General features: G+C 41.5%; 1 long non-coding RNA gene across 1 annotated transcript in view; it reads right to left on the bottom strand.

Moving 5' to 3' along the window:
- Window positions 1-329: 329 nt before the first annotated feature.
- The window catches only part of LOC307221015, a 44,331-nt gene continuing 23,078 nt past the window's right edge, over window positions 330-21,582 (bottom strand). The window contains exons 2-3 of the long non-coding RNA XR_013841282.1: window positions 16,921-17,056; window positions 330-369 (exon numbers count right to left, since the gene is read on the bottom strand). This is a non-coding gene — a long non-coding RNA (uncharacterized lncRNA). The remainder of the gene's footprint in view (window positions 370-16,920; window positions 17,057-21,582) is intronic.

The raw sequence follows: 21,582 nt of genomic DNA, 5'->3' as shown, positions 1-21,582 counted from the left end.
ATATTGTATTAAGAACAGATGCTTTCCTATTAAACTGCTGAGATTGAACAGAATAACTGCATCATTGTCCTTCTACTGGTGTGTAACAGATGCAATAAATTTTGCCAGGATTCCCGAGTTGCAAAACAGCACACTTTTATGGAAAGATGGCCCTTTCCTCAACATATATATACTAACCAGCTGTGGATTCAGTTGAGTTTTAATATGTTTGCTTTATTGCTAAACTTTCTGAGCAGACAAATAGGAAGCAAAACTAACAGGCTTTTTGTCAAGTGCCACGCAGCACAGTCTTGATGGAAGAGAATCCTTTTTATTATTATTATTCTCCAGTTGTTCTATGATATTCCCCACAGGTTTCTAAAGGCCATCCTTGGAAAGGAAAAACAAAAGAAATGAACAAATAAACAACACAATAAATCATCAAGCTGTAGCAGAAAAGAAAAGAAAAACTTTTAAGGTCTTGCAGAACATCTATTTGATGTGGCACGAGGGATGAGCTACAGAATGACTGTTTGCTGCCCCCAAATTGCAAATAGGTTTTCTTGCAACGATCACATATCTCTTGTTTTGCTTACACCCCACTCGCCCTGCCTGCAGCCACTTCACTCCATAACCAAACCATGCTAATATTCTGTTCCCATTGACAGGACCAGGTTGGGAGAAAAGGCTGGGAGAGCCATAGGAAGGACAGTGTGATAATGTGGGGCTTAGTTCCACATGTTAATAGTCTTGCAAAAGAAATAATGGTGTATTTCACACTGATATTCCCATCCTAAACATTTCCTCTGATATATATATATATATATATATATATATATATATATATATATATAGTTTGCTTCTATGGAGTCAACATTCAAGCAAACATATTTTGGGTTCCAGCTAGGAATGGGCAAGACTTTTGATTCAGTTTTCATTTAAACCCAAACCCACATGAGAGAATACATGAACTGAAACACAGCTGTCCTTCAAAATCCACACTTCTCTGAATTTTTAATGCAGTTCTCCAGCCACGCAGTGTGTACAAAAACGCAAATACTAAGGTAAGTTTCCATAGCAATGTATATATTAGTGAAAATAATGTACACAATGCATTATATTACAAAAAGAACCAGAATCTTGGAGAAAATGTGAGTTATAAAAATGTGTGTATTAGGCAAAATTGCATAAAAGTGTGAATATTGGGATTAATTTGCATTAAAATGCTGGTGAATTTTCATGAGGACCTCTTCTGCAAACTGATGGAAAATTGTAGGTTTGAAAAATGAGAAACCAAAACCAACTGATTAACCCATCCCTATGTCATCTTTGTTTTAATTTCCAGGTTATGTTTGGCTATAAATTGTATGTGAAAAGTGTATTTCTTTCAAATGACCAGGGGGGTCACCATTTGTCAGGAACAGCAGAAGACAATATTGCTGGGATGAGGTGCTTCTCCCTCAGATATGTGCTGTGGCAGCCTGATCCCCTTCCCTATGTTAGCTTCCACTATGCTGGCTATTGAGATGTTTTGTCCCCAAAGTTGGAAGGCACCAAGTTCATGAAGGCTGCCCTGTGTCCTAGCACCTGCTTTAGCAACCTGCTCTTTTTTCTGCAGTGATCCTTCCCACTTTCTGCATTGGGAATGGCAAGGCAGCAGCAGAGTTTGTAGAGAGCTGTGCTGGCTTTCAGAGGCAATCCCAACTGACTCTATATTTTCATGCTAAGCCAAGAAGGTCTGGCATCTCCACATCTCCTAGCTTTAACATAAGAGCATGAGAGCCAGGACAGGCTGCCACTGCTGCTGCAAAGGACAAGATGGCACTACTCTATTGTCACGGTCCGGGTTACAGGCAGTCAGAGTCCCAGCTTGGTACGTCGGGACCAGGGTAGTGGTCGGGAAGCAGGAATCAGCAGTCTAGGGTCAGCAGTCCACGGTTCAAGAAGCCAAGAGTCCACGAATCAGGAAACCAGGAGTCAGGAAGCCAAGAGTCCGAGGGTCAGGAAACCAGGATTCAGGAAGCTGAAGCACAGTTAGGCGGGTAGCGTGTTGCTGTCGCAAAGAGCCAGAGGGAACTGCTGGTCTTATATACCCCTCCTGGCCCTTGCCACCAGGTGCTACGAGTCTTCTGTCAAGCCTCACCTGTGTGGCCACACCTTGCCCTACCAGGCCAAACTCAGGAAGGCCCCAGTCTTGTGAGGCCCTACCAGTCACAGGGCCTGGCTCCTGCACGCACTCCTGACGTCTATTCCACAACTGGCTTGGCAATTGAATCTTACTTCACTGTTGGTGATGGGATAACACTCCCATCATCCCTGAATCTCAGCCATACTGGTCAGGTGTGATGGGAATTGTCTTCTAGATGCTTTGGACTACATCACATGGGCCACCACTGCCTTATGGTGTGTTTTTTCCCCTAGTGCATGGGCAATTGAGAAGCCATAAATCATGGAAGAAATGATTTGTAGAATGGATGAAAGGATAAACAACCCTCATCCACCTTAATGGTAAGTGCAAAAAAAATTATGCACCCCACCCATGAGAATTTGACTTAACTTTCCTCCTACCTTTGATAAATGCAATTCATTTCCTTCTTAACTGATGGAGAATGGTGAAGAACTAGAAAGAAAGAAACCATGCAGGAGGAATTTTCAGCACATACCACAAATGAACTCCTCATGAAGCACAGCTTACATAAGTGCAATTCAAAGCTTTTGTGGATGCTGCTTGACAGTAGAGACCAATTCATTTATAATCTTTCAAAACAAATTTAAACCAAAGGATTTCTCTCAACAAATACAACGTTGTAGGAATTAATAGAGACATGGAGTGTTTTCAGAGTCCAAAAATCCTTACTGAGCCTTATTCTAGTAGTATTTATATTCTATTGTCAGATGACAATAGAAGAACACTGGATGATACGGGAAAAACAGCTTGTTCTAGAAACACACAGAGACAGAGACAGACTAGAACCCAAGTGCATAGCCAGCAAGGTAGGGATGATATAAACTAGATTCACCCTGATGTCTTATCTTTAAAGACTTCTTACAGGGCAAGGCTGCCTTCCTCAAGCTTGAACTCTCCATATGTTTTGGACTATCTTTCCCATTAGTCACAGCCAGCGTGGTCAATGGCAGGCATTATGAGAGCTGTTGTGGAACAACCTCAACACAGAAGTTTGGGGGAGACTGAGCATGATTCAAACAAGACTAAATACCATACTTTCCCGTGTATAAGACTAGTGTTTTTTTTTTTTTACTTTAAAATAAGGTTAAAAATTGGGGGGCATCTTATAAACGGATAGTGCATGTGCCCATTTTCAAAATTTGGGATCTCCAAAAGTACGGGGTGTCTTATACGGGGGGGGGGGGGGGTTATACACGGAAAAATACTGTATATTTATGAATCAAACCAGTTAATGTGAAAGGGAGATATATCTAACTTTGATCTCTGCAGGCTGGTTTTTTTTGAGCAAGTATACAAATGCCCCAAAGAAGGCATTTAAACAATCATTGTATATCTTGGACTGTTTTGACAACAAAATCCTATTTTTTCCAGCATTTTGAGATACAATCCCATTTGGGAGCTCGATATCACAAGGTTGGGTAAGAATGGATATGGGTATATGTTATCAGGTTTCGAACAAGACTAAATCTATTTATAAATCAAAGCTACACTTTTACTTAGGAGGAAAATGCATTATTTTATTTTATTTGGGGAACATAGGTAGTGAGCAATTTTCATGAAATTTTGGTATTCCTCTTGAAAGAATTGCACTTATTTTCCATTTCACCACTGCTGCTCTGATAAAAGTCCCAGACCTGAATTCTGCCTTCACTACACTGCTGCTCCTCCATGTGGAAGGTCACACTTCCCTCCAACATAGCAGATTATTTGCCATCTGCCTCAGCTTTCTGATGGCGCTTTTGACTGCACTGGTGAAGCAGTTCTGGGAGAGAAGGATGGGCAGACCAATGAACTGAACACAGAGACATTGTTCCTGATACAGAATGATAAAAATAATCTTCTATAAAAAGTAAGAGCTATACGTTCAGTTAACTTTGATCAGTTACTTTATTTCTTCCGCAAACACAGATAGACTTAATGCACATTTGCTTTCCCATTCCTGAGTGATATCAGTCAGTGGCCTGTAGTTTGTAGGGCTATTTGTATGAGTAACGGTTTGGAAGATGGAGCCTCTAGGCCTCATGAAGACCACTTTGAACTAGAAGGAAACCACAGTGCACATATTTGAAAAGATCCTACAAGGAAGATCTGTTCTGTAAACAGTAATAAAAGAAAGCAAATAATCCCCCAAGAATGGAAGAACATTCCTCTAACAAAGAGAAGCAAAGCTAGTAAAATAAATCAATCAACCCTATGGGAACACAAAGGCAACAAGACCAAGATACCAGAATCCAATGTAAAAGGAGGAGGAAGTAGTTTGGTTTAAACATTTCAGGAACTTGTAGTACCCATCAATGGTAGCACTAAGATTCTTAGTATGCATTGGTCCCAGCAAGTGTGGCTAAGCACCAGGGATGGTGGGATTTGTTCTTATTGGCATCTGTCTGTCTTAAGAGACAATGGAGTGCACCTCCAGGGGTAATGTCAAACTGCAGGAGAATCACAGTGCCAGCTGTGGCTGTAGAGATCAGTAACTCAAAACTGCTCCTTCTGCATTGTTGTTTTTTTTTTTCTTCTGTATTAGCAGCATCAAAGTGATCTCCTTGGGGTGCAAGCCAGGACAGTGTGTATGGAGGTTCTGGGCTTCCCAGATGACAAGACTGTCCTCCCAGCCTAACTGATATTGTTCAAAGGAAAGCAGAATAATATGTTTGGCACCAGCTTGGGTGCAGGAGTTGCTGGAAGGAGGCGTACAAGGCACAATCCAACCGTCTTAGGGACTCCACTCTCCTCCCAAAGAGGAGATTATTATTTTTTTGTCTAATAATATCTATAGGGCCATGGATTCCAGACCCCCATCTTAATGTATAAGTATACCTGACACTGGTTAATGTCGTAGGATGCTGGGTAAAGTTACAAGAATTCTACTGCAAATAGTTATGCAACAACTTACCCCCAGAGAAACCTTCTGCATAATGCTAATTCCTGCTTAGATCTGCATGTCCTCTCTATTGTGGATGTTTCATATCCTTTTCAATACCCTCAGTTTTATTTAATCCATTCTATTATCACAGTGGATAGCCTTGCTATTCCTATAAATGACTTTCTAATGAATACAGCCCTATTTCAATTCTTGATTATTAAGCAGTCACAAGCTAACTTCTGATTACAAAGTTGAACATTTCCAAGCTTAAATGTAATAGTCTATAAGGAACAAAGCAATATCTGCAGAAAAGATTGTTTTGTCCACAAATTGTGACAGCCTCACCAAACCAAGCCGATTTGTGCTGCGCTACTAATAGAGAACTGAATATCTGCAATATGTATATATATTAAAACCAACCATGCTTTTAATTGCACTTTGGAATTACACTTAATTCCAGGCTTACTGGAAACAACAGGAGATTTCTGACAGTCTTTTAATTAGCTGTGAAAGAGGAAAGTTGGGAGTTTCTGAAACAAAGTAAGGAGCCAGAAATGAACTCTGCAACTTTAACATGATCTTAGAACAAAGTTTCTTATAATCCTTTTTGTTGCTGTTACATATATATGTCAAATGGTGAAGTTCTTAAAACATTATATAACCATGCATGTCTGAATTCTACCAAGTTGGTAAGTGCTGTGAGGCAGCCTACATACTATGGGAGGGATATGGGTCCTCAAAGGCAGTATGAAGAAAAAGCACCCGAATATGCCATAGACTGGGACACGGGTGGCACTGTGGTGTAAACCACTGAGCCTAGGGCTTGCCGATCAGAAGGTCAGCAGTTCAAATCCCCATGACGGGGTGAGCTCCCTTTGCTCGGTCCCTGCTCCTGCCAACCTAGCAGTTCGAAAGCACATCAAAGTGCAAGTAGATAAATAGGTACTGCTCCAGCAGGAAGGTGAACGGCATTTCCGTGTGCTGCTCTGGTTTGCCAGAAGCAGCTTAGTCATGCTGGCCACATGACCCGGAAGCTTTACACCGGCTCCCTTGGCCAGTAAAGCGAGATGAGCGCCACAACCCCAGAGTCGTCTGTGACTGGACCTAACGGTCAGGGGTCCCTTTACCTTTATACCACAGACCAACATCAGAGCAAAGTCACAGTTTTAAAGCCACAACCATGGTGTGACTACGGGATATTTACTTCTGTATGATCCAAGCTGTTCGAACACAAATATTCAGTTGTGTTCTACATAACAGTACTTACACTGTGGTTATAAGAATGAGCTAGAAAGTAACAATGCTTGAGAAATTTGATCTTAGCAAATTCTGATATGAACTAAACTGATCTTCAGTTGGCTATTTAGTTCCCATAGGCTAACTATTTAATTCTACATATCACCTGTAGTTTGCATAATAAAAGGATGTTCCAGACCAGACTAGTCCAGCAGGTTTTCAGTCATAAAACATGTAATTAAATAATATTTAAGTTCAATGCTTTGCACAGGTTTCCCCAAAAAGGCATTTAATGTAAAACAGGACAGTATGGACTTATGGGTAAACACATGTGAAAGTCACACAGACCAAAACCAGACTGATTTGTCAACACCTACTTTGAAATTCCAGGTTCGAATTTCATCTAAGCCCTGGATTCACTATTTTATTTACTTATTTGGAAAATGTATATCCTGCAGGGCTACTGCAAGTATAAAATAAATGGTGGGGGGCAGGTAAATTGAATAAAACATTAGGGGGCAGGTAAGCCCCACCCAGCATAATCCATCACAAAATGCGTTGCTCACACACCATTTGAATGCCCGTCAACTTGGGGGGCAGGCCCTACAAATACTTTATTGTGGGGGTAAAGGGACCTTGGCTCCTAGGAGTTGGCTTCTATGGGAGCATGTTCACCCATTGATTTTAAGGATTTCGGTATGAGTTTGGCAGTTTGTGTGATCTATTAACAGTCTTGGTTTCCATGGATGAAGTAAAAGTATACTTTTTGCATTATGTAAGATTGTCAAATACTATTTCCAACTCCCAAAGACAGTGAACCTTAAATTTTGTTGTACTGATGACCTCTCCCTTTCCTTGTTTGATTGTAGTTGTGTGGGAGGGTACTTGAAAGGATTCCAAATTAAAACTTGGACGCTTTATTTTTCTGTTCTATGGCTACATGATCCAATCAAGTGATATGGCAGATGATGTTTCCTATTGAAGCCACTTCCACCACAGTGGGTTTTTACCTGCACAATAGTCCAAATTTTCCACATTACAGATTTTACAGAATGATACCATCAGTGAGATGAGCATGCGATGAGGCTAGGGACTGGGGATGAAGATACTGGAAGAAAGAGCAGGGCAAAACTTTATGCCACCATTACATTTTCAAGTTAGCATTTTGTTCAGACTGTTCTGTACCATTTATTGGAAGAGCATTTGAATTTTCTGGAAGATAACTGTATCAGCAGAAATATATATGCGCACACACACACACCCCACACTGTTCCCTGGTGTTCTCTGATTGCTAATAAAATGTAGCCTCTGTAAATCTATAGCTGGGGATTATATATCTTGCCTGAATGAGAACACTATAGAAACCTATTTATCGAGGCCTCTAGGGGAAAGTTGCTAGCCTCAAACATGATTTAAAGGATTATAAAAAGTGATGCCCGCAATGGGCTATTTAATAGACATAAGCCCCTTAAAGTAATGATCCTGTTGACTGACTGACTGACTGACTGGCTGGCTTTCTTCATTCAAAAACTGAACTTTTTTCCCAGTTCCTTTGTGGACACTGGATATATTATAGCAATGCAACGTGCACACATTTGCTGGATACATTGATTCCACTGCTGGTGTAACATGTGGAAATGTTTGCAAAAGAACTGTGTTTCTGTGTGCACTTGTCTAACTGTTACAATGCAATGATAGAAATTTTATTTGGGCTGCAGATTTTGTTAACAAAAACAAACACCAGCAGTCACTGGAGTGTATTTGCCTATTTGAGCCTGAAATTAAGTGCAAGAACTGCTCTATATTTTCATAGGTAGAGAATTGTGTTTGCAGTTGATCCAATCAATGCTATCATCTAAAAATGAGAGAGCAAGCGGGAACAGCAGGCTGCAGATAGGCTTTTGCGGAAGGATGAATCACTGTCCCCGAGAACCTTTTCTGGCAGGATCCCATGGGGTTACATCAAGTCCTTGGAGGCAGCAGGGGGGCGGGACACACACAAACAGAAGCCAAATGAGAAAGAAACAAAAATGTATCTTTAATTCTGAAAGCATTTCAAATGCCAGTTTTTTTCCTCAAGGGGGAAAATATGGTCCCCAACTGAAAAAAAGCAAAACCTTCTACTTTGCTTTTAGGTTTTGCAAAGCATTTTTCCCTTGAGAAAGGAATACCAATGTTCAAACATTTTGGGAATTAAAAATGCATTTTTATCTACTCTGCTAGGACTGCTGCAGTGTTGTTGTTTTATTGTCTTTTTCATTATCATCACTACACTTGCAATATTTCTGTTGCAGCTTTTTCATGCTTCTTCCTGTTTAACATAAATGATTTCTAGGTGAAATATGATTAGTTTGGAACTGGATTTTACGTTTATATTCATTGTGAATGCTAATAAGCCCCAATCCTTATGACGTATGAATCTATCCCTGTAAGCTCATTGTTTGTTTGCTTCTCCTCCTCTTGCTATGTCTATTCCAAGAAGACTAAACTTTAGCAGACATCGCTGCAAAGGGTGGTGACCCACAACACTTTGGTACCTTTGTCTCACATGTCACTATATGTGTCAGTCTTGAAAGTGGTACAGGGTATTTTGCTGTCTTTGTTGCATAAAAAGGTAAAGGACCCCTGGACACAGGTGGCACTGTGGGTTAAACCACAGAGCCTAGGGCTTGCCGATCAGAAGGTCGGCGGTTTGAATCCCCGCGACGGGGTGAGCTCCCGTTGCTCAGTCCCTGCTTCTGCCAACCTAGCAGTTCGAAAGCACGTCAAAGTGCAAGTAGATAAATAGGTACTTTTCCGGCGGAAAGGTAAACGGTGTTTCCATGTGCTGCTCTGGTTCGCCAGAAGCGGCTTAGGCATGCTGGCCACATGACCCAGAAGCTGTACGCCAGCTCCCTCGGCCAATAAAGCGAGATGAGCGCTACAACCCCAGAGTCGTCCATAACTGGAACTAATGGTCAGGGGTCCCTTTACCTTTAAAGGACCCCCAACAGTTAAGTCCGGTTGTGAACGACTCTGGGGTTACGGCGCTCATCTCGCTTTACTGGCTGAGGAAGCCAACGTTTGTCCACAGTTTTTCCGGGTCATGTACTTCTGGCGCAACAAAACACCAACACCAGAGCAGTGTGCGGAAACAATGTTTACCTTCCTGCCGGAGCAGTACCTATTTATCTACTTGCACTTTGATGTGCTTACGAACTGCTAGGTGGGCAGGAGCTGGGACCGAACCACGGGAGCTGACCCCGTCGCGGAGATTCAAACCTCCAACCTTCCGATTGGCAAGCTCACTGGTTAGAACACAGCACCATCTATATTATAAGAGTAAATCTTTTCCCATGTTCAGTTTGACAGACTACCTTTTAAAACTGCTGTTGATGAGACCTGTTTATAGTATGGTTTATTTATATTCTGCTTTTTAGCCCAAAGACTCCTGAAGCAGTGAACAACATTAATATAAGTGGATACAAAAATGTACAATAAATGTACACTATACAGGAGCTCAAGTGAGCAACTGGCGTTATTTAGCATTGCAGCTTGTGTATTTTATGTTTTGCTCTACAGATTTGGTACCTGCCTTGAATGCTGTGGGGGGACAAGGTAGGGAGATCTATATTTTATATAAAAAAAATATTATATATAATACAAAGGGAAATAAGCTAAAGCAAAGCAAAATGTTGTAACTCCTCCACTCCTCCTCCATGAGAGACCATCCTGTCAACCACAAGAGCTCATAATTTCATATCTGGGTTGCTGCAGTGGCTAAGAGAACATACACTAATAAAAGGGAAGGAGGAAGGGTGACGGAAATGATAGAGTTCTCTTTTGATTCACTGTGCACTGGTAGCCTTTCATGCTCTGTTTGTAGCTCTTCTGATCCACACACACAAAGGGAAGCTCTTAACTCAACAGGTGGGTGATCATATATCAGCTGTTCCCAGTTGAGCAGCAATGGGTTGCCCTCAAACAATTATTGACATAATGATAGCAATTAATTATATTGCAAACAATTAATGAAGCCAAAGGTTCCATTGACAAAAAAAACAAAAACAAAAAAAACCCATGCTTTCTGCTGGCATGAGATTGCGTGATGGAAATTATTGTCCGGGAAGGTAGGGCTGAGAATGTCCTTCCTCTGAAATCCTGGAAAGTCACTACCAACCGTTGCTGACAATACTGAACTAGATGAACCAATTGTCTAACTCACCATAAAGTAGCTTCCTATATTCCTATGAATTAGGAACTTCTGCAGATGCCTGAAAAAATACTGCTAGGGTTAAAAGGTAAAGGTAAAGGACCCCCGACTGTTAAGCCCAGTTGCAGATGACTCTGGGTTGTGGCGCTCATCTCGCTTTACAGACTGAGGGAGCTGACATCTGTCCACAGACAGTGTTTCCGGGTCATGTGGCCAGCATGACTAAGCCACTTCTGGCAAAACCAGAGCAGCACACAGAAATGCTGTTTACCTTCCCGCCAGAGTGGTACCTATTTATCTACTTGCACTTTTGGGCGTGATTTTGAACTGCTAGGTTGGCAGGAGCTGGGACCAAGCAACAAGAGCTCACCCTGTCACGGGGATTTGACCCACTGACCTTCTGATCAGCAAGCCCAAGAGGCTCAGTGGTTTAGACCACAGCACCACCCAAGTGGGTTACACAACATCAATTTACCCCTCTTTGGTGTTTGTCCTGAACAGAAATCTCTACATACTCATCCAATTTCTATTTTTGGCTGAATTCCATGGCAACTTAAGCATTTCATAGAATCAAAGAATTGTAGAGTTGGAAGGGACCCTGAAAGTCATCTCATCCAACTCTCTGTAATACAGGAATATCAACTAAAACATCTGTGGCAGATGGCCATCCAACCAATATTTAACCCCCCCCTCCCCCAGTGAAGGAGAGGTTTGTTGTCTAGCAGAGACTAATAACCAAGAAATGGGTAGCAAGCAAAATGAGTTATTCTTGTACAAGAATGGTGTCTCATTCACCTTGTGGTGCAGAAAAGAGACCCCATCTACATGTTACATAGTTTATAGTTTTTCACAAACAGCTCAACACATACATTGAGAGGGTGCTTTGCCTCCTTGCCCCAAACCTCTGCAATTCAGCAATAGAAGACTAGTAAGATTGCAATACTACTGCTGAATCTAAGCTTCACTGAGGTTCAGGTGGGGTTTGCAGTGCAGTACAAAAGCTGCCCTCGATCCTCTTCACATCCTGAAGAGTGAAAAATGTGCTCATTATTTTACTCTCACAGAATCAGAGTGATTTGTGGAAGCCATTCTGGTTTCCAAGGTCCACTGCTGAATTTAGGTGAGCTAAACTCATTAGGTAGCATAACATCGTTCTGCTCCAACTCAAAGCAGGCACTTCCACAATGATCCTTAAGCATAAGGCTGTTTCATAGGTTCAGTTTAAGCATGTATGGACTTCTCCTGGGAGATTTTGCCAGACTTATGAATCTCTTTGGGTGCCCTCTGATATTTCTCAGATGTTTTGCCTGACCAAAATCCCTAGATTCGCCTTGAAATATCCTTTTAGGCAAATTCATTTGGTCAGCTACACATGTAGTTGTGTTTCAGTTTGAAATAAAAGTACTTATGGGTTGAAATTAAAGGAACTCCACTCATATGATGCTCCCATTGGAAGAAAGGCAAGAGCAGAGATGATTTATGTCAACTGTTCCTTCCTCTTGTAGGCCCCTATGATGATGATAATGATGATGATGATGATGATGATGATAATTATTTATTATTTATACCCCGCCCATCTGTCTGGGCTTCCCCAGCCACTCTGGGAGGCTTCCCAAAAAATATTAAAATACTGTAATACATCAAACATTAAAAGCTTCCCTAAACAGAGCTGCCTTCAGATGTCTTCTAAAAGTCTGGTAGTTGTTGTTCTCTTTGACATCTGGTGGGAGGGCATTCCACAGGGCAGGTGCCACTACTGAGAAGGCCCTCTGCCTGGTTCCCTGTAACTTGGCTTCTCGCAGTGATGGAACCGCCAGAAGGCCCTCGGTGCTGGACCTCAGTGTCCGGGTAGAACGATGGGGGTGGAGACGCTCCTTCAGATATACTGGACCGAGGCCGTTTAGGGCTTTAAAGGTCAGCACCCTGCAGTATAAGTTCTGGATCAGTACGTATTTATCTACTTGCACTTTGGGGCATGATTTCGACCTGCTAGGTTGGCAGGAGCTGGGACCGAGCTCTATGAAGATTATCTATGGGGTTTGAGGACCCTCTGCAAAAGTTTTTGGCGTGTGTGGGACAGGTGATTTTCAGCTGTTGGTCCTTCCACCTGTGGGACCCCTTGCAGAAAGGACATTCTGGATCCAGCTCACTGATCTAGCTTTATGCTGCCTTGATGCCTTCAAGAAGAAAAGCAACACATGAATGTAATCAATCAACCAAATAAGCCCTTGAATTTGCCTGGAATTGGATGATGGTTGTGCATTTCCCCAAGAGCCTGTTATAGGATAAGCATACAAAATGAGGAGCTTATGCTGGCAAGAGAACCTGAACTTTTCCATACCCAAAAAAAGCAGGGGGGACGAGGAGAAGGGCTTTCAAGGAGAGTAGGCAGGATCCATTTTAGAATATGCCAGACAAGCATATGCATAGTTTGCCCTGGGGTGTGGTCCAGAATAATGCTGAAGGCAAAGCTGTAGCTTATACATCTTTTATGATATCTTCAGGGGGGAAATGCACAATTTTTATAAGCTGTTCATCAAGAAAATGTACAGAGCTACAAAAGGGGCTTTCTCTGAGGTATAGCATGATCATAAATGTTTGACCTGCCACTTGCTTGTTTATTTCTACGACTCAAAGGATATCTGAAAGGAAATCACATTATACTTGGCTAGATGTATATTCCAAGTAAGAAGTCCTACAGAGGCCAAGATGAAGCAGGACATGAAAGATGGGGCTGCCATAAGTAACAGGAGGCCTGAGACAAGTGTTTCCTCAAATTTGATCTCCAGCTGTTTGGACTACATTTCTCATCATCCCTGACCACTGGTCCTGCTAGCTAGGGATAATGAGAGTTGTAGTCCAAAAACAGCTGGAGACCCAAGTTGGAAAAACACTGCTCTGGGCATCAACAGGGGGGTGCAAGAGGAGAGTTGACACACATCCCAGATGAACCATAATGATCAGATCCTGATATACAAGGCAAAATGTATCACACCATTCTTCTAATTAAAATTGTTAGAAACTAGTCTGCATACCCACCCACCTCATAAAAAAGTATGTAGACATATATGTCCTTCTGTAATTGCAACTTATTTAATCTGCTGGCATCATTAAATTGTGTATGTCCCCCACTCCATGTCACAGGGATTCCATGAGCTGAAGACTTGGGCAAACGGTGGCCCTCCAGAAGTTGTTGGACTCTAATTCCCATCAGCCCTAGCCTGCATGGCCAATGGCCAGTGATAATGGAAGTTGTAGTTAAGCAACATCTGGAGGGCCAAAGGTTCCAGAGCCTGGCACTAGCAGAATCAGGAAAACCCATGATAGAATAGAATCATAGAATCATAGAGTTGGAAGAGACCACAAGGGCCATCGAGTCCAACCCCCTGCCAAGCAGGAAACACCATGATATAAGGATGCAGATATCACTAGCGAAGGGAAGAAATTCATATGGGAACTGCTGTTTTCTATGACAGTCAACTGTTTGGCAAATGTCAGCTGAATAAGGCATTGGCTTAAAGGTCAAACATATAATGTGTCTTTGTGAAAAGGAGAGTGTGTCGTAGTCTTGTTGCCTGAGCAACAATGTGCAGAGCTCAGTGGAGTGGAAGACCAGACTAGAAGAGTCTCCGGAGGTGTACTTGCCTAGAGACAGAGTCAGCATCCTATGTCAGGTCCATAGGGAGAATAGCAGTCTATGTTGTCAGGTGGTCCAGGAGTCACGGAATCCGATGATCATGTGGTCAAGACAAGCAGGAAGTGGCAAGGAACTGCAAGCATTGTTTCCAACATCTGACTGCTGCTGGAAGCTCTGCTTAAGAAGGCTGAAGCCAGCTGGTTCTCATCTGCGCCTTTTCCTCTGTGTCCTTGAAGGCTAATCAGCTGCAGGTGGAGTCATTCCACCCTCTCTGCCTTCTCCCCTTCAGGCTGCTGCTCAGCAGGTGAAGCTGACTCCTGGCCCATGACAGAATGTAAGATTTGCCTAGTGGATCAGACTAAGATCCAGCATTTTATCTCCCAACAGTAGCTAGATAATCCCTCAGGGATGTCGGAACGGGAAATAACAGTGTGGCAGTAATGCATCCATGTGCATTTTACAGAAAACACTCATGAGAAGAAGCACTAGATTCCTGTCCACTCCTTCCGGCTTATCAAAGGAAATGTAAAGTAAGTTGCAATTTAATAAAAATGAAATGCTGTTATAGCAGTAAAATTACAGAAAGCCCTGCGATTTAAATGGTTTGTTATTAATTTCCTTTTTACAGTAGCACACAATAGCCAAAGTAACCTCTCACATGCTTAGGCTGGCTCCAACAGCAGTAGTGCCACTCCCGAACAGAGTTTGGATCTGGAGTACTTACACTAGTGTAAATTATGCAAGCTTCCCATACTTAGCATCGCCCCCTACATTACTACTCTATTTTCCGTTGGTAGCATTGAAGTATTGTTCTTTTTCTTTCTTTCTTTGTGCTTGCCTTTGCCCTCAGAAAGGGACACGCAAGGAATTTAAACAAGTACCTGGTGAATGGTTCAAACCATAAAACAATGCTTTTAATTTTAAGAACAGGAGTAAGAAGAAGAAGTGACAAATCTGAACATGTTCCAGACTGCCCTGGGTTACTTGAAATGAAATTTTCTGCATTGTTTAAGCTGTAAACCCAACAATTCGGTCTTGGTGTTCCTGTAAAGCTATATACCAGGAGAGCTATGATTCTCTCTTTATGGATCAAAGTCACATTTTAATATAACACAGTGCACTGGAACTGTACTCAGTTATAACATTCATTCCCTGGACTATCTGAATCACTTTTATCAACCTTTCTCCTTGTCGCTTAGGCTGAGCAAGCTCCAGTATTTCTTAAGTGACTTCAGCAATATCTCTTCCAGAAGCTTGTTGACTTACAACAGTTTAAAACAGAATTATCTCTGGAGGCCTGTAGGAATAAGAGCTATGAACCCAACAGCAGTTTGGACTTTCATTTCTTATATAAAGTAAAGGCATCATATTTGGGATGTTTACAGTGGCTGGGGTATAAGGAGATGCTGCAAGCAAAATGAATGGCCTTTTAGCTGAGTACTGTCAATTGAGTCAGAGCAATCTTCTCAAATCTCATGCAAAAAGATGGTAGACTGGCTGCTCAAGAGACTTTAATAAGTGATGCTGCAAGTGTAGTCTAGGTTTGCCATCTTTAATCTGGAAATTTTTAATGAAAGGTGAAACATTTCAGAATTTTCCGTTGGTTCCTAATGGCTGGGTACCAATCCCCTCAGCTTCCAGTCTCTCATTCACCACCACCCCTGAACACTTTTGCAAACTTATCAAGATGTGAGGGGGACTGAAGAGGAGGGGGAAGAACAGTCAAGACTAAATATGGGGGGAAAATGGTGATGATAGGCATTTGTATGCTGTTCACATTTAAACACAAACCTCCCAAATTTGCACTTTCTGAAACAATATGCAACCATCCTTTGAAATTTGCACTTCTCTGAATTTTGCAATGGACTTCTCTAGCCAAGTAATGTGTACATAATGCATTGAAGTCAAGTACAAATATTAGTAACTATAACATAGAAAAATCCTTTATGTTAGGGAGAATTACTTTGCAAAAATATGCATGTTAGAAGAAATTCACACTAAAATGCTGAGGAATTTTCATGATGACCTTTTAAAAAAAAAAGCAAATTGATGTGGAAATATGAAGGACTGAACTTAAGACTGGAAAAATGAGAAACTAAGAGGAATCAAAACTGGCAGAATTGTCCATTCTTACCCATAGCATAAAGTTCTCTGGGCAGCTTAAAGTAAATAATGAAATACCATATGGATATGAAATAGAATTTCTACGTTTTTCCTGAAACCATGAATTGTGGTAAGTGGGTGGGGTTTTTTGGCAGGGGTGGGTGGGTCTATACCTACTAACCAAGGGGAAGAAAAATCCATAGTTCATGGAGGTCAGCCATATTTGTTCAGTGAAGGCTTTATAGCATGTTCATTGCCGGCATTGGTCACTCGAGAAATGTAGTTTAGATTCCATTTTATTATTAGGAATTAAAAATTATACATTCAAATGCTGTTGTTAATAGTCAAGGTTTTGAGCATGTACATCTTTATTGCAGAAATCTAGAGATTAAGGGGAAAACACCTGCAAATTCAAATATTTTGAGAAAATACCCATCCTAAAGGGACAATTTGAAGCAAATGTGGAGTTCTATCCTCAGATGAATTGCCTGAATATAGAGAAGCCCCCCCCCAAAAAAAAAGCTTTAATAAGATTAGACAAATTAATTGAACAGGGTTCTGTATCCCTAAATAAAGGCCTTGGGAAGTAAACAACTGAATAAAAATGCAATTTCTACACACAAATGTCAGCCCACTAGACATTGCAGCAAATGTGTAGGAGTTGCCAGAGATAGCAGCTGTCTGATTCCTTCTTTTCACTCATAATGCCTAACAGAACTTACCTCATGTTGTGACATCATGAAGTTCTCCCCAACACCACCACTGCCATCACCATCTGCAGCCAATGATGCAGAGTGTGGGTGAGGAAATGCAGACTAATGTGCGTTTCACAACACATGGTAAATTCTTTCAGGCATTCTGAGAGAAGAAGGGCAAATTAAACACATGGTCACCATTTGGGGCACATGTTTATTACAATGCGTAGTTTGACTGCAAGTTTTTGTTTTCTGGGAAATGCTATATTTCCCTGGAAGACTGGATTTGCTTGCTCACTTTTTATAACTTCAAACTTTCCTAGTGGATTTCTATCAAAATGAATTCCAGCTTTTAGCCATTAAAGCTTGCAGACCTTCTGCTGCTGAGCTCCTGTGCCTAGGTCTTTTTGACCCAAGAGGAAGATAAACCTTTTAAATGGAGGTTTCTGTGCCATCAAACTCAGCCACTCAGCAATTTTATTGCCTCTTTTGTAGGTAGACTTGGGAAGCTGGTGCTTCTGTCAACATAAACAGCAGAGACTGCCTGGCTCCCTTTTTCATTTTGAGCTGGGATGAGGGAAGTATGCTGGTGTATCTTCAGCTGAGCTGGAATGTGAGACTTATGCTAGCATAGCTGTGCCAGGTATTGGCTGTTTGAGCTAGAGATCCATGGGATCTTAAAAAAATCCCAGTGGATCTTGGGCTTGGATTGCTTCCTGAGATAGAAAGAGGGCTTTGCCATCAGGTTCTGAGAGACTTGAGAGCCTCTGGCAGTCAGATGAGACAATACAGAACAATGCTGTATCATCCATGCTGTTTCAAGCCACTCATGAAAACCAACCATGTCTTTCTTTATGGTGAGTTATAAGGAAGAAACTACCAAAAATGCTCTTAAAAATACAGTGGCTGATCAGAGAGAGAGAGAGAGAGAGAGAGAGAGATTGAGTGTGCAAAAGAGTCACAAAAGAGTATACAGTGACAAACAGAAGAGATTACAGTCAAGGCAAGCAAGTAGTGCTCCTTAAAAACTCCTCAGCTGTGGTGAAGAATAGCTAAAACAAACAGAGGATATATAGATAATGCAGCAACTTCAGGTAACTGAGCTATTATAAAACACAGTAACTTGTAGTTCACTCCAGGTAGTAATCAGCTTGGGGAAAGCTGCCATATAATCTCATGGGTAGGAGGTTATTTGTAGATTTTCCCAAGGAACTGAAAAGGGGTAGGGGGAGAGAAAGAAACTACTCTCAAGTTATTATAATGCTTTTGCCAATACATTATATTGCTTGGTTGCTGCTCAGCCTGAGGGAGACTTGCTTGACTATTCTCTAGGAAGTCTTTCTTAGGCCAGCAGCCGTAGTCTTCAATTATTTCCTTTTTTATTAGTTGTCTCCCCAGAGAAGGCAACTACAAAGCGTTGGGGAGAGAGATTGCACCAAAATACGAAAAGAGGAGCTCATATATTGTATCAAATCATATCACTTCATATTTACTACTGGCAGCTAAATTGGAACTGGCAAAGAAGAAGAAATAAACTTGAGACATATCTCTTCAGCAATCCACAGCTACAGGAAAATGTGAGGTTTCCTCACACTTGGAAAGAAAAACAACACCCCAGCAAATCAAAGGAAATTTAAGAGGATCTGTACCAAGAAGGGTTTGGTTTACCCTGAGACTATTCATCTTCCTCATTCCCCCCCCCCGCCCCATTTTTGTCAGTCAACAATTTTGGAAACTAGAAAATGTAAAACTATCGATGCCATAGGCATCTTTGAGAATGTTTGAGTAAGAGAAAACAAGTAAAATGAGGAATTAAAAGATGGGTTTGATTTTGCAGCTAGAGAGTAAAGTTAAGTTGACAGGAAAATAGGAACCTGTCTTAAACAGAATCAGACCTTAAGTCCATGTACCTCAGTATTGTGTAGTCTGTCTAAAGTGAGGAAATTGTGACTTGGGACAACTGGGACTTACTGTTCTTCATAATATCCTAATACACCATCTTTGAATTTCCCTTGTATGATATAATCTACATGCATTTTTAGGGAACTTGGTACAGTGTGTAAAATAGTTTGTGCAGGGAATAAGATTTATTGAGAAATAAAAGTAAATACTGTACAATAAACATAGATGTGTTATCAATACATTTAAGTTAAATGAACCAAAATACAAAGCATGAATATGCCCATATACAGAAAATGGGCATATACATAGAATTACATACAATGTCTGGATGCATGGAACAATATTGAACATAAATAAATAAATGTTCTGGTTTGTCCAGAATCCTATAGATTCTGCGAGTCAGGAAGCATGTCAAGAAGTTTCCTTAATTAATGTCACAGAATCTGCTTCATTCATAAGGTCATAATGCCCCTTCCGATCTTCAGGAGGAGGGGGGGGTTGTGGGATCACGACCCTGCCCCCACTCACTCTGCGAGGCTGGCGTCAGCCTCGCAGGAGACAGGGATTCACCCAATTAGCATACCCTGTGGCGCCAGCCAATTGGCTGGCGGCAGGGGCGGGCCTTCCTAGGGCCACTTAAGGTCAGGGCAGCCCCTGGCTCGCCCCCTTTCTTCCCTGGAGACGACGCAGTTTCCCACCCACCCGCCCTTTAGGTTTTGCCACTGATCTTGCTATGGGCTTCGGCTGGTCGCCGCAAGGGGCCTGGTAGGAGTTTTTCCATTTGGCTAATTGGCTGGTTTTGTGAGCCACTTGGTTTTTTCGCCTACCTCGTAGCAAATCGTCACAACTCCCTCGGTTTTGGCGGTAGGCATTGGCCGGGGTATTATCATGCAGATGAGGTTGGGGGGGAGGAACGCCATCACCTCCCCCAATGCTTGAAGGGTAGTTCGTTAAAGGACTCCGAGGGGCGACGCCTCGTCCGAAACCTACAGAGGCTAGGGCCTAAAGCGCGCCCCCGAGCGGTAACCCCTCGGGGAGCGCCTAGGGATATGCATCTCGGGTGGCTCCCCCTGTTGGTGTTTAACCCTTCCCGGTCAGACCGGATAGTCGGTTAGGGCCAATGCCTAAAGCCAATACCCTTCTTTCCTGTAATCAATAAAGTTGTGGCCATTTTCGCCCATTAACCTAAAACTCTGTGTCCGTTGTCTTCACTTATTCCACCTGTGGGGGGGAGGGAATAGCCACACAAATTAGGTAACACACAGCACTATTTTTTTTTATAAAAAAAAGAGGTGCCAGAACACACCATTAACTTCTCCCTTGTTGTCTCATAATGGCAATGGTGCTCACGTGAGAGGTGCCCAAACTGAGTTCTGGCGAGTTCTGGCTGAAAAAAGCCCTGGTAACACGCAAGCCACTTAAGTAGCCCCAAACCAATACAATCCCGATCATATATGGCTTAATGCGTAATGAGCAAGCAGATATATTTATTTTATGTTCTATTCCAAATGGAGCTCATGGTGGAAAATGTGGCATTTTCCATCCTTACAACAACTCTATGAGGTAGGTTAAGATGACAGAGAGTAATGATATTAAATGCATTTTATATGTTCCTTAAGCCAAGAGCTACACCCAAACATTAGTGAAGCATACAACTCTAATTTCTCATCTGTGCATTAGTCTGGAAGTGGTGGATGAGGTTGGTTCATATCATAATTCACAAAGACAGAATTCCACAGATGCATGATTATCATCATCTGCTAATTTTGTTGATTGGCTAATCCTGGTCACGACTAGGTGGCTTGAAACACAAAACATGTACCTTAATACAGATCCATGTTCTAAATTCAGCGTTCTACAATAAAACACATATGTGACATGACATACTTGGGTGCATACATACTACACCTCTACTGAAGAAACTGCACTGGTTGCCAATCAACTTCTAGGTGATGTTCAAGGTCTTATTACTAACATAACAACTTAGGACCAGGCTACTGCATGTATAGTAGACCTGTCAACCACTTAAATCAACAGGAAATTTTGCTCATGGCACCTTGCCTTACAGAATATTACAGGGTGGTGACCTGAAAACAGGCATTTTCCACGAAGAAATAAAGAAAATATTAATGAATATCAAATAGTAAAAGGCCAGAGGCATTCCTTTTAGGAATTTTAAATGACAATATTCCAAAAGACAAAACTATTTTTTTCTTATACGCAATGTCTGAAGCAAGAATCCTGGTGGCTAAGAACTGGAAAGGGAATCAGTTACCCACCAGGGGAGAGTGGCTATGTAAGCTTTCAGAATACTTAGAATTAGCCAAATTGACAGACATAATAAGACAAAAACCAAAAAGTGAAGTAAAAAAAGAATGGGAGTGCCTAAATGAATACCCCAAAAGTCAAGGTTTGAGGACAGAAATCTGGCTGAGTCTGGAATAACCTTGTGAAGTGAAAGGATATGAAAGAGGGATTTATATCTAGATGTTAGGATAGAGATGATAAAGAAAACAGGAAAACAGGAAGACACAATGAGAGATAAAGGAGGTGCTGTGGGGTTGGAGGAAGTCAATGTCTTGTTGTTTTAGTGTTTATAATATTAACTTGTAAGATACGGATTTGTGTTTTTTTGTTGTTGTTGTTCTTGTTGTTGCTTTCTTTAGTTGTCGAATGTTGATTTTTGTGTGTATTGTTATTTTTAGATATCTTTCGTGTTGTTGTTGTGGAAAATACTAATAAAATTTTTTTTAAAAAAAAATAAATTTCTTTAAAAAAAAGAAAACA

The sequence above is a fragment of the Podarcis cretensis genome (assembly GCF_951804945.1).
Source record: "Podarcis cretensis genome assembly, chromosome: 7".
Lineage (NCBI taxonomy): Eukaryota > Metazoa > Chordata > Lepidosauria > Squamata > Lacertidae > Podarcis > Podarcis cretensis.
This window is presented reverse-complemented; position numbering and strand designations above follow the sequence as displayed.